The following is a 10,229-nucleotide window of genomic DNA, read 5'->3' as shown; positions in this document are numbered from 1 at the left end:
GTTGTCAAGAAGGTTTTAGGAAAGTGGAAGGAAAGAGAATGGAGCAGTTGACGGAAGCGGACTCCCGGTGGTAGTAGGGAGGAGGGGCGGCCTGTATAACCTACATCAAAGGAGGCGTCAAAAAAAATGTCATGGGCTGGGTTAGCAGGCATGGAAGACAGATGGCTAGCATAACGACTCAGGAGGACTGCTCGCCGATTGGACAGCGGAGGTTCAGCAGTCTCAGCATAAAGGCATTCCACAGGGCTGGTGTAAAAAGCTCCAGACACTAAACGTAGTCCACCGTGGTGGATAGAGTCGAGACACCGAAGAATAGACGGTCGAGCAGAGGAGTAAACTATGCTGCCATAGTCCAATTTCGAGCGCACTAAGGCGCGATAGAGGAGGAGAAGGACCACTCGGTCCGCTCCCCAGGAGGTGCCTTCAGGACACGGAGGGTGTTGAGGGATCACAGACAGCGAGCCGAAAGATAAGAAACGTGGGAGGACCAGCACAGTTTTCTGTCAAACATAAGACCCAAGAATTTAGCGACGTCCGCAAATGAAGGTTGACAGGGCCTAGATGTAAGAAAGGCAGAAGAAACTCAGTACGACGCCAAAAATTAACACAAACGGTCTTACTGGGAGAAAAGCGGAAGCCGGTTTCAATGCTCCAAGAGTGGAGGCGGTCTAGACATCCTTGAAGACGTCGTTCAAGAAGGCTGGTCCATTGAGAGCCGTAGTAGATCGCAAAATCGTCCACAAAGAGGGAGCCCGAGACGTCAGGAAGGAGACAATCCATAATTGCATTTATGGCAATGGCAAACAGTACAACACTTACCATGGAGTCCTACATCTACATCTACATCTACATTTATACTCCGCAAGCCACCCAACGGTGTGTGGCGGAGGGCACTTTACGTGCCACTGTCATTATCTCCCTTTCCTGTTCCAATCGCGTATGGTTCGCGGGAAGAACGACTGTCTGAAAGCCTTTGTGCGCGCTCTAATCTCTCTAATTTTACATTCGTGATCTCCTCGGGAGGTATAAGTAGGGGGAAGCAATATATTCGATACCTCATCCAGAAACGCACCCTCTCGAAACCTGGCGAGCAGGCTACACCGCGATGCAGAGCGCCTCTCTTGCAGAGTCTGCCACTTGAGTTTGTTAAACATCTCCGTAACGCTATCACGGTTACCAAATAACCCTGTGACGAAACGCGCCGCTCTTCTTTGGATCTTCTCTATCTCCTCCGTCAACCCGATCTGGTACGGATCCCACACTGATGAGCAATACTCAAGTATAGGTCGAACGAGTGTTTTGTAAGCCACCTCCTTTGTTGATGGACTACATTTTCTAAGGACTCTCCCAATGAATCTCAACCTGCTACCCGCCTTACCAACAATTACTTTTATATGATCATTCCACTTCAAATCGTTCCGCACGCATACTCCCAGATATTTTACAGAAGTAACTGCTACCAGTGTTTGTTCCGCTATCATATAATCATACAATAAAGGATCCTTCTTTCTATGTATTCGCAATACATTACATTTGTCTATGTTAAGGGTCAGTTGCCACTCCCTGCACCAAGTGCCTATCCGCTGCAGATCTTCCTGCATTTCGCTACAATTTTCTAATGCTGCAACTTCTCTGTATACTACAGCATCATCCGCGAAAAGCCGCATGGAACTTCCGACACTATCTACTAGGTCATTTATATATATTGTGAAAAGCAATGGTCCCACAACACTCCCCTGCGGCACGCCAGAGGTTACTTTAACGTCTGTAGATGTCTCTCCATTGAGAACAACATGCTGTGTTCTGTTTGCTAAAAACTCTTCAATCCAGCCACACAGCTGGTCTGATATTCCGTAGGCTCTTACTTTGTTTATCAGGCGACAGTGCGGAACTGTATCGAACGCCTTCCGGAAGTCAAGGAAAATGGCATCTACCTGGGAGCCTGTATCTAATATTTTCTGGGTTTCATGAACAAATAAAGCGAGTTGGGTTTCACACGATCGCTGTTTCCGGAATCCATGTTGATTCCTACATAGTAGATTCTGAGTTTCCAAAAACGACATGATACTCGAGCAAAAGACATGTTCTAAAATTCTACAACAGATCGACGTCAGAGAGATAGGTCTATAGTTTTGCGCATCTGCTCGACGACCCTTCTTGAAGACTGGGACTACCTGTGCTCTTTTCCAATCATTTGGAACCTTCTGTTCCTCTAGAGACTTGCGGTACACGGCTGTTAGAAGGGGGGCAAGTTCTTTCGCGTACTCTGTGTAGAATCGAATTGGTATCCCGTCAGGTCCAGTGGACTTTCCTCTGTTGAGTGATTCCAGTTGCTTTTCTATTCCTTGGACACTTATTTCAATGTCAGCCATTTTTTCGTTGGTGCGAGGATTTAGAGAAGGAACTGCAGTGCGGTCTTCCTCTGTGAAACAGCTTTGGAAAAAGGTGTTTAGTATTTCAGCTTTACGCTTGTCATCCTCTGTTTCAATGCCATCATCATCCCGGAGTGTCTGGACATGATGGTTCGAGCCACTTACTGATTTAACGTAAGACCAGAACTTCCTAGGATTTTCTGTCAAGTCGGTACCTAGTATTTTACTTTCAAATTCACTGAACGCTTCACGCATAGCCCTCCTTACGCTAACTTTGACATCGTTTAGCTTCTGTTTGTCTGAGAGGTTTTGGCTGCGTTTAAACTTGGAGTGAAGCTCTCTTTGCTTTCGCAGTAGTTTCCTAACTTTGTTGTTGTACCACGGTGGGTTTTTCCATCACCACCTAGAGAGAAGGCCGCGGCGCGAAATTCATAGCAGGTCGTGACGTCACTCCAAGCGGGCCACCATGTTGTTTTTCTAAGCGTTTGTTTATCTACACGTTTGTTGGATCGAGTGCTATATTCGTGCTTAAAACTAGTGATTACAGTGTTTACGTGTAGTGAAGCTACTGTGAACATGGTTTACAAGTGTTGTGTGCCGAGGTGTCGTGGGAATTACGGAACTCGACCGAAAGTAATGTTATTTTCCTTTCCGAAAGATGCGAATCTGCGTTGGAAATGTCTTTCAGCGATTCATCGAGTGCTATATTCGTGCTTAAAACTAGCGATTACAGTGTTTACGTGTAGTGAAGCTACTGTGAACATGGTTTACAAGTGTTGTGTGCCGAGGTGTCGTGGGAATTACGGAACTCGACCGAAAGTAATGTTATTTTCCTTTCCGAAAGATGCGAATCTGCGTTGGAAATGTCTTTCAGCGATTCATCGAGTGCTATATTCGTGCTTAAAACTAGCGATTACAGTGTTTACGTGTAGTGAAGCTACTGTGAACATGGTTTACAAGTGTTGTGTGCCAAGGTGTCGTGGGAATTACGGAACTCGACCGAAAGTAATGTTATTTTCCTTTCCGAAAGATGCGAATTTGCGTTGGAAATGCTTTTCGGCGATTCATCGGGGCAATTTCCAACCCACTGAACACACGAAGGTATGTAAAAACTATATACCTAGTACAATTAATATTTTTTTCTGGTGGAATATCTTGCATTTTGGATACATTTGACTAAAACTGTGAGCAAAAGTTCGCAGTAAATAGGCCTAGTATTCGTTATCAAGTGGCTTTATTTTGATTTTGAAAACGAAATATAAATTTGTGGCTCGTGTTACTTTTTATTCGTGTTTAAATTTCTCTGCAGTTCGTATTTTGTTACGCATTACCGTTACGTTTTATTCTCTATTTGTGAGTGGCTGTTGTTTTTCACTCTCGCGTTAGTTAGCATGAGTGCTAACGAATGTTGAAACAGCTGTTTTCATGTTTAAAAAGCGATCTCTCTGTATGAAGCATATCTGTTTTATTTTTCGATGTGTCAAAAAATGGAACAAATTAATCTAGAAATAGGTTAAATTTATTATTGACGTTTTTAGCTTGACACATTGTCTCATTCCAACTGCTGCAAATGTCTGCTGAAGGTTTGTAGATTTTCACTGTTGACCTATGCTCAAAATCTGCCATATTTTTACAGGAAAGAAAATTTACATTACAATAACAACGCATAATTGTTTATGTGAGGTGAGTTAAAAGTGATTGTTTGCTTGGGGAATGTACTCAGCTTTCCTGAGGGAGCTCTATAAACAGCTACACAATATTTATTTAGGATACTAAAGGCAGAGGAATTTAATATTATACACTGTATTAGTGCAGAATTTTTCAAGTGAGTGTAAATAATAGTTGTCTGGTCCAGAAAGAATGTACTTTATCACAGTGCATTTTTCACAAATGTACCTTGTTTTATCATGTATATCGCAATATTATTTACATCCCGCACTCGTACGTTTTCACTGGCTATTGATAAGTCTTATGCAATTACATTACCGGTAAAAAAAAATTATAAACTATAGTTTCTGCTATATCGCGATTGATAAAGTTACTTATTTTAACCATTCGGCAAAGTACTCTCCTCTTTGCGTGGTGTCATTTGCCAAGATCTCGTTTCGTTATCTCCAGCGGTTTACGAGATATGATAGGCGTTATGAATATTTCATTCCCGCGCGTTGCGATCGGAAGTGAAGTTGCTGCAGATGCTCAATTTTTTCGACATTGGAAGCAGATATTGATCCAAAGTTTTACGAAAATTTCAAAACCTCATCTGTATTTCATACTCAGCAAAAAGAATGTGTAATATGCATCAAACACAAATTCATAGCGACCCCTATTTTTGATGCCAACGTTCTCGAATTTGATACTCATCTGTGAAATACCACAATAGTTATGACCATTATCGAAATGATTGGCACTTCATCATGAAGCTGCCATATAAAGCTAAAAGTATTTCAGAAATTAATAATTTTGTACGGAATAGGTTCTGTTAAACCGTTTGACAAAGATTTGCAGGCCGTGCGTCTCGATTCTTTAAGCGCAGCGCCAGGTCAACCCTGGCCCGCTTTGCGTGACGTCACAAGAGCGCGCCGCGGCCTTCTCTTTAGGTGGTGGTGGTTTTTCCCGTCCCTCACAGTTTTGCTCGGCACGTACCTGTCTAAAACGCATTTTACGATTGCCTTGAACTTTTTCCATAAACACTCAACATTGTCAGTGTCGGAACAGAAATTTTCGTTTTGATCTGTTAGGTAGTCTGAAATCTGCCTTCTATTACTCTTGCTAAACAGATAAACCTTCCTCCCTTTTTTAATATTCCTATTAACTTCCATATTCAGGGATGCTGCAACGGCCTTATGATCACTGATTCCCTGTTCTGCACTTACAGAGTCGAAAAGTTCGGGTCTGTTTGTTATCAGTAGGTCCAAGATGTTATCTCCACGAGTCGGTTCTCTGTTTAATTGCTCGAGGTAATTTTCGGATAGTGCACTCAGTATAATGTCACTCGAAGCTCTGTCCCTACCACCCGTCCTAAACATCTGAGTGTCCCAGTCTATATCTGGTAAATTGAAATCTCCACCTAAGACCATAACATGCTGAGAAAATTTATGTGAAATGTATTCCAAATTTTCTCTCAGTTGTTCTGCCACTAATGCTGCTGAGTCGGGGGGTCGGTAAAAGGAGCCAATTATTAACCTAGCTCGGTTGTTGAGTGTAACCTCCACCCATAATAATTCACAGGAACTATCCACTTCTACTTCACTACAGGATAAACTACTACTAACAGCGACAAACACTCCACCACCGGTTGCATGCAATCTATCCTTTCTAAACACCGTCTGTGCCTTTGTAAAAATTTCGGCAGAATTTATCTCTGGCTTCAGCCAGCTTTCTGTACCTATAACGATTTCAGCTTCGGTGCTTTCTATCAGCGCTTGAAGTTCCGGTACTTTACCAACGCAGCTTCGACAGTTTACAATTACAATACTGATTGCTGCTTGGTCCCCGCATGTCCTGACTTTGCCCCGCACCCGTTGAGGCTGTTGCCCTTTCTGCACTTGCCCAAGGCCATCTAACCTAAAAAACCGCCCAGCCCACGCCACACAACCCCTGCTACCCGTGTAGCCGCTTGTTGCGTGTAGTGGACTCCTGACCTATCCAGCGGAACCCGAAACCCCACCACCCTATGGCGCAAGTCGAGGAATCTGCAGCCCACATGGTCGCAGAACCGTCTCAACCTCTGATTCAGACCCTCCACTCGGCTCTGTACCAAAGGTCCGCAGTCAGTCCTGTCGACGATGCTGCAGATGGTGAGCTCTGCTTTCATCCCGCTAGCGAGACTGGCAGTCTTCACCAAATCAGATAGCCGCCGGAAGCCAGAGAGGATTTCCTCCGATCCATAGCGACACACATCATTGGTGCCGACATGAGCGACCACCTGCAGATGGGTGCACCCTGTACCCTTCATGGCATCCGGAAGGACCCTTTCCACATCTGGAATGACTCCCCCCGGTATGCACACGGAGTGCACTTTGGTTTTCTTCCCCTCCCTTGCTGCCATATCCCTAAGGGGCCCCATTACGCGCCTGACGTTGGAGCTCCCAACTACCAGTAAGCCCACCCTCTGCGACTGCCCGGATCTTGCAGACTGAGGGGCAACCTCTGGAACAGGACAAGCAGCCATGTCAGGCTGAAGATCAGTATCAGCCTGAGACAGAGCCTGAAACCGGTTCGTCAGACAAACCGGAGAGGCCTTCCGTTCAGCCCTCCGGAATGTCTTTCGCCCCCTGCCACACCTTGAGACGACCTCCCACACTACCACAGGTGAGGGATCAGCCTCAATGCGGGCAGTATCCCGGGCAACCACAGTCGTAGTCCGATCGGGGGATGCGTGGGACGAGCTGGCCGTCCCCGACAAACCCCCATCCGGACCCCCACAGTGATGCCCATTGGCAACAGCCTCAAGCTGTGTGACCGAAGCCAACACTGCCTGAAGCTGGGAGCGAAGGGATGCCAACTCAGCCTGCATCCGAACACAGCAGTTGCAGTCCCTATCCATGCTAAAAACTTGTGCAAAGAACGTCTGAACTAATCTACAGAGAGCGCAAACAAAACGACACAAAATTGAAGCGGTTATTAAAATACAAGATTGCCTAGTAAATGCAGTAATGCTGCCACTTGTGCACTGCTGACACACTGCTCGGCGGCGGAAGGAGACTACGCGATTTAACACTATTCGAGTACTAAAACGTGATGCTACAACTCTCAAATACTATAATACGCCCGAAATTTATGAATTAAACAATGCAAGTACCAAAACCTTGCAAAGAAATTAAGAATTAAACTATGTAACAAATGAGTGAGCTAGGAGTATACGACTTGCTGCTGCAGCTGCTTATCCAACGGCGGCAGGGAGCACACTGACTGTGACCAACCGACACTGGCCGTTCAAAACAAAAACAGATGACAGACGACTACGCGAATTTACACTATTCAGGTACTAAAACGCGATGCTACAACTCTCAAATACTATAATACGCCCGAAATTTATGAATTAAACAATGCAAGTACCAAAAACACGCAAAGAAATTAAGAATTAAACTATGTAACAAATGAGTGAGCTAGGAGTATACGACTTGCTGCTGCAGCTGCTTATCCAACGGCGGCAGGGAGCCCTGGGGTACCCCGTTTTCTTGGGAGAAGGTACGGGAGAGAGTAGTGTTCACTCGCACCTGAAATGTGCGCTCTGCCATAAATACACGAAGAAAAAGGGGCAGCCGACCTCGAAAGGCCCAAGAGAACAGTGTGCGGTGGATGCGTGTCCTCCAACAGGTATCATATGCTCTCTCCAGATCAAAAAAATATCGCTACCGTTTGGCGTTTCCAGAGAAAATTGTTCATGATATAAGTGGAGAGAGCAACAAGATGGTCAACTGCAGAACGGTGCTTTCGGAAACCGCATTGGGCAGGTGTTAAACTGCGGGACTCCAGCCACCAGGCTAAACGGCTATTCACCATACGCTCCAAAACCTTACATACACTACTCGTGAGAGAAATGGGGCGATAGCTAGAGGGGAGATGTTTGTCCTTTCCAGGTTTTGGAACAGGAACAACGATAGCTACCCGCCATCGTCTGGGAAAAGTACTGTCGGTCCAAATTCGATTATAAATGTGAAGGAGGTAACGCAGACTGTGGGTTGATAAATGCAGCAACATTTGGATGTGGATACCATCCGGTCCTGGGGCGAAGGAGCGAGAAGAATAGAGTGCATGTTGGAGTTCCCGCATGGATAAAACAGTATTATAGCTTTCGCGATTTTGAGAGAAGAAAGCAAGAGGTTGCATTTCCTCTGCACGTTTCATCGGGAGAAATGCTGGCGGGTAAAGCAAAGTGTTGACCCAATGAATTAGAAATTGCGACGGGGTCCACCAATTTATCATGCGCGACAGTGAGCCCAGAGACCGGGGAGAAACTAGGCGCTCCAGACAACCACCGAATCCGACTTCAAACTTCCGAGGAGGGAGTGAAGGTGTTAAATGAGCTAGTAAAGAAGTCCCAGCATGCCTTCTTGCTATCGCGGATGACGCGATGGCATCGCGCACGGAACTGCTTATATCTGATACTGTTGGCCAAAGCAGGATGGTGTCTGAAAACGCGAAGAGCACGTCGCCGCTCACGTATTGCGTCACGGCACGCCTCGTTCCACCAAGGAACTGGGGGGCGCCGGGGCAATTCGGAGGTGCGAGGTATTGAACACTCCGTGGCTGTAAGAATAACTTCTGTAATATGAGTGACCTCATCATCGACGCTAGGAAAGTGACGGTCATCGAATGTCGCCAGAGACGAAAAAATTGTCCAATCGGCTTGGGCAAACTTCCAGCATCTCGGGCGCATATATGGCAGTTGTGGCTGCAATCGAAGGACACATGGAAAGTGGTCACTCGAATGTGTATCAGCAAGAGCGAACCATTCGAAGCGCCGAGCTAGCGAAACAGTACCGACCGAAAGGTCCATATGAGAGAAATTTGTCGTGGAGGCAGACAAAACGATGGAATGTAGACAGTACAAAGAGAGAAATTGTATCTAGAAAGGGAAAGACGGACATCGACAGCTTGGAAGGAAGTGTTTAAGGGGATTGGGTGATAATGGAGAGTATCATGGAGAAGAATCATGAGGCCTCCATGTGCTGGAGTGCCTTCAACAGAGGGGAGATCAAATCGGACTGGCCGAAAATGGGGGAAAACAAAGCGGTCGTGGGGACGCAGCTTTGTTTCCTGAAGACAGAAGATCACCGGCAAGTAGGATCGCAAGAGGATCGACAGTTCATCCCGATTGGCTCGAATGCCGCGGATATTCCAATGGGTAATGGACATAGGGTGGACAGAAAATGAAAGAATGTGACTAAGGTTGCCCTTAGCTCAACGACTGCTCAGAGCTTGTGACCGACAGTGTGGAATGGCATTCAGCCGAAGGCAGAAGATCCTCATCCATAGGTTGTTCAGCCGAGGGCGGTTACCGCCAGGCAGTGCTGCAGATGAGACACGCCGTGGCGGGGAAGGAGAGGAACTAGGTTCCTTATTAGCCTTTTTGGAAGCAGAACGTTGAGATGAAGGAGGAACCGATGGTTGTGAAGTTGGTGTACGTAAAAAATCTTCACGAGTAGGCTCTTTTTTGGAAATCCGGGTGTCTGATTTTGGGGCTCGAGATTTAGCAGAACCCGATGAAGAGTGAGCCATAGAGCGGGCAGGTGAGAGTGGGGAGGTTGAACAGGTGATCTTCGCGCTGGCCGATCTGACGACCGTGTCACTAAAGGTGAGATCACAAGTCTGAGTGGCTGCCTCCTTTGTTGGCTGAGGAGAGGCAAGGACAGTGCTGTATTTACCTGTGTGAGGCACTGTGGGGTTTCGACTGGCGAATAACTTTCGAGCAGCAAAGGTCGACACCTTTTCCTTCACTCTGATTTCCTGAATGAGCCGTTCGTCTTTAAAAATGGGCAATCTTTAGAGGAAGCAGCGTGGTCACCCATACAGTTGATGCAACAAAGCCATGGAGGTGGACAAGCACCCTCATGGGCATCCTTGCCACACGTAATGCATTTGGCCGGATTGTAACAGGACTGGGTGGTATGATTGAACCGCCGACACCGATAGTAACGTGTAGGGTTTGGGATGTAAGGGCAAATGGAAATTATCTCATAGCCCGCTTTTATGGTCGATGGGAGTTGAACTCTGTCAAATGTCAAGAAGGCAGTATGCGTTGGAACGATGTTCGTGTCAACCCTTTTCACGACTCTATGAACAGCCGTGATGCCCTGGTCAGACAGGTAATTTTGAATTTCCTCGTTGGACAATCCGTCGAGGGAGCGTGTA

This window comes from Schistocerca cancellata, chromosome 1, assembly GCF_023864275.1.
Source record: "Schistocerca cancellata isolate TAMUIC-IGC-003103 chromosome 1, iqSchCanc2.1, whole genome shotgun sequence".
In the NCBI taxonomy this organism is placed as follows: Eukaryota; Metazoa; Arthropoda; class Insecta; order Orthoptera; family Acrididae; genus Schistocerca; species Schistocerca cancellata.
This window is presented reverse-complemented; position numbering follows the sequence as displayed.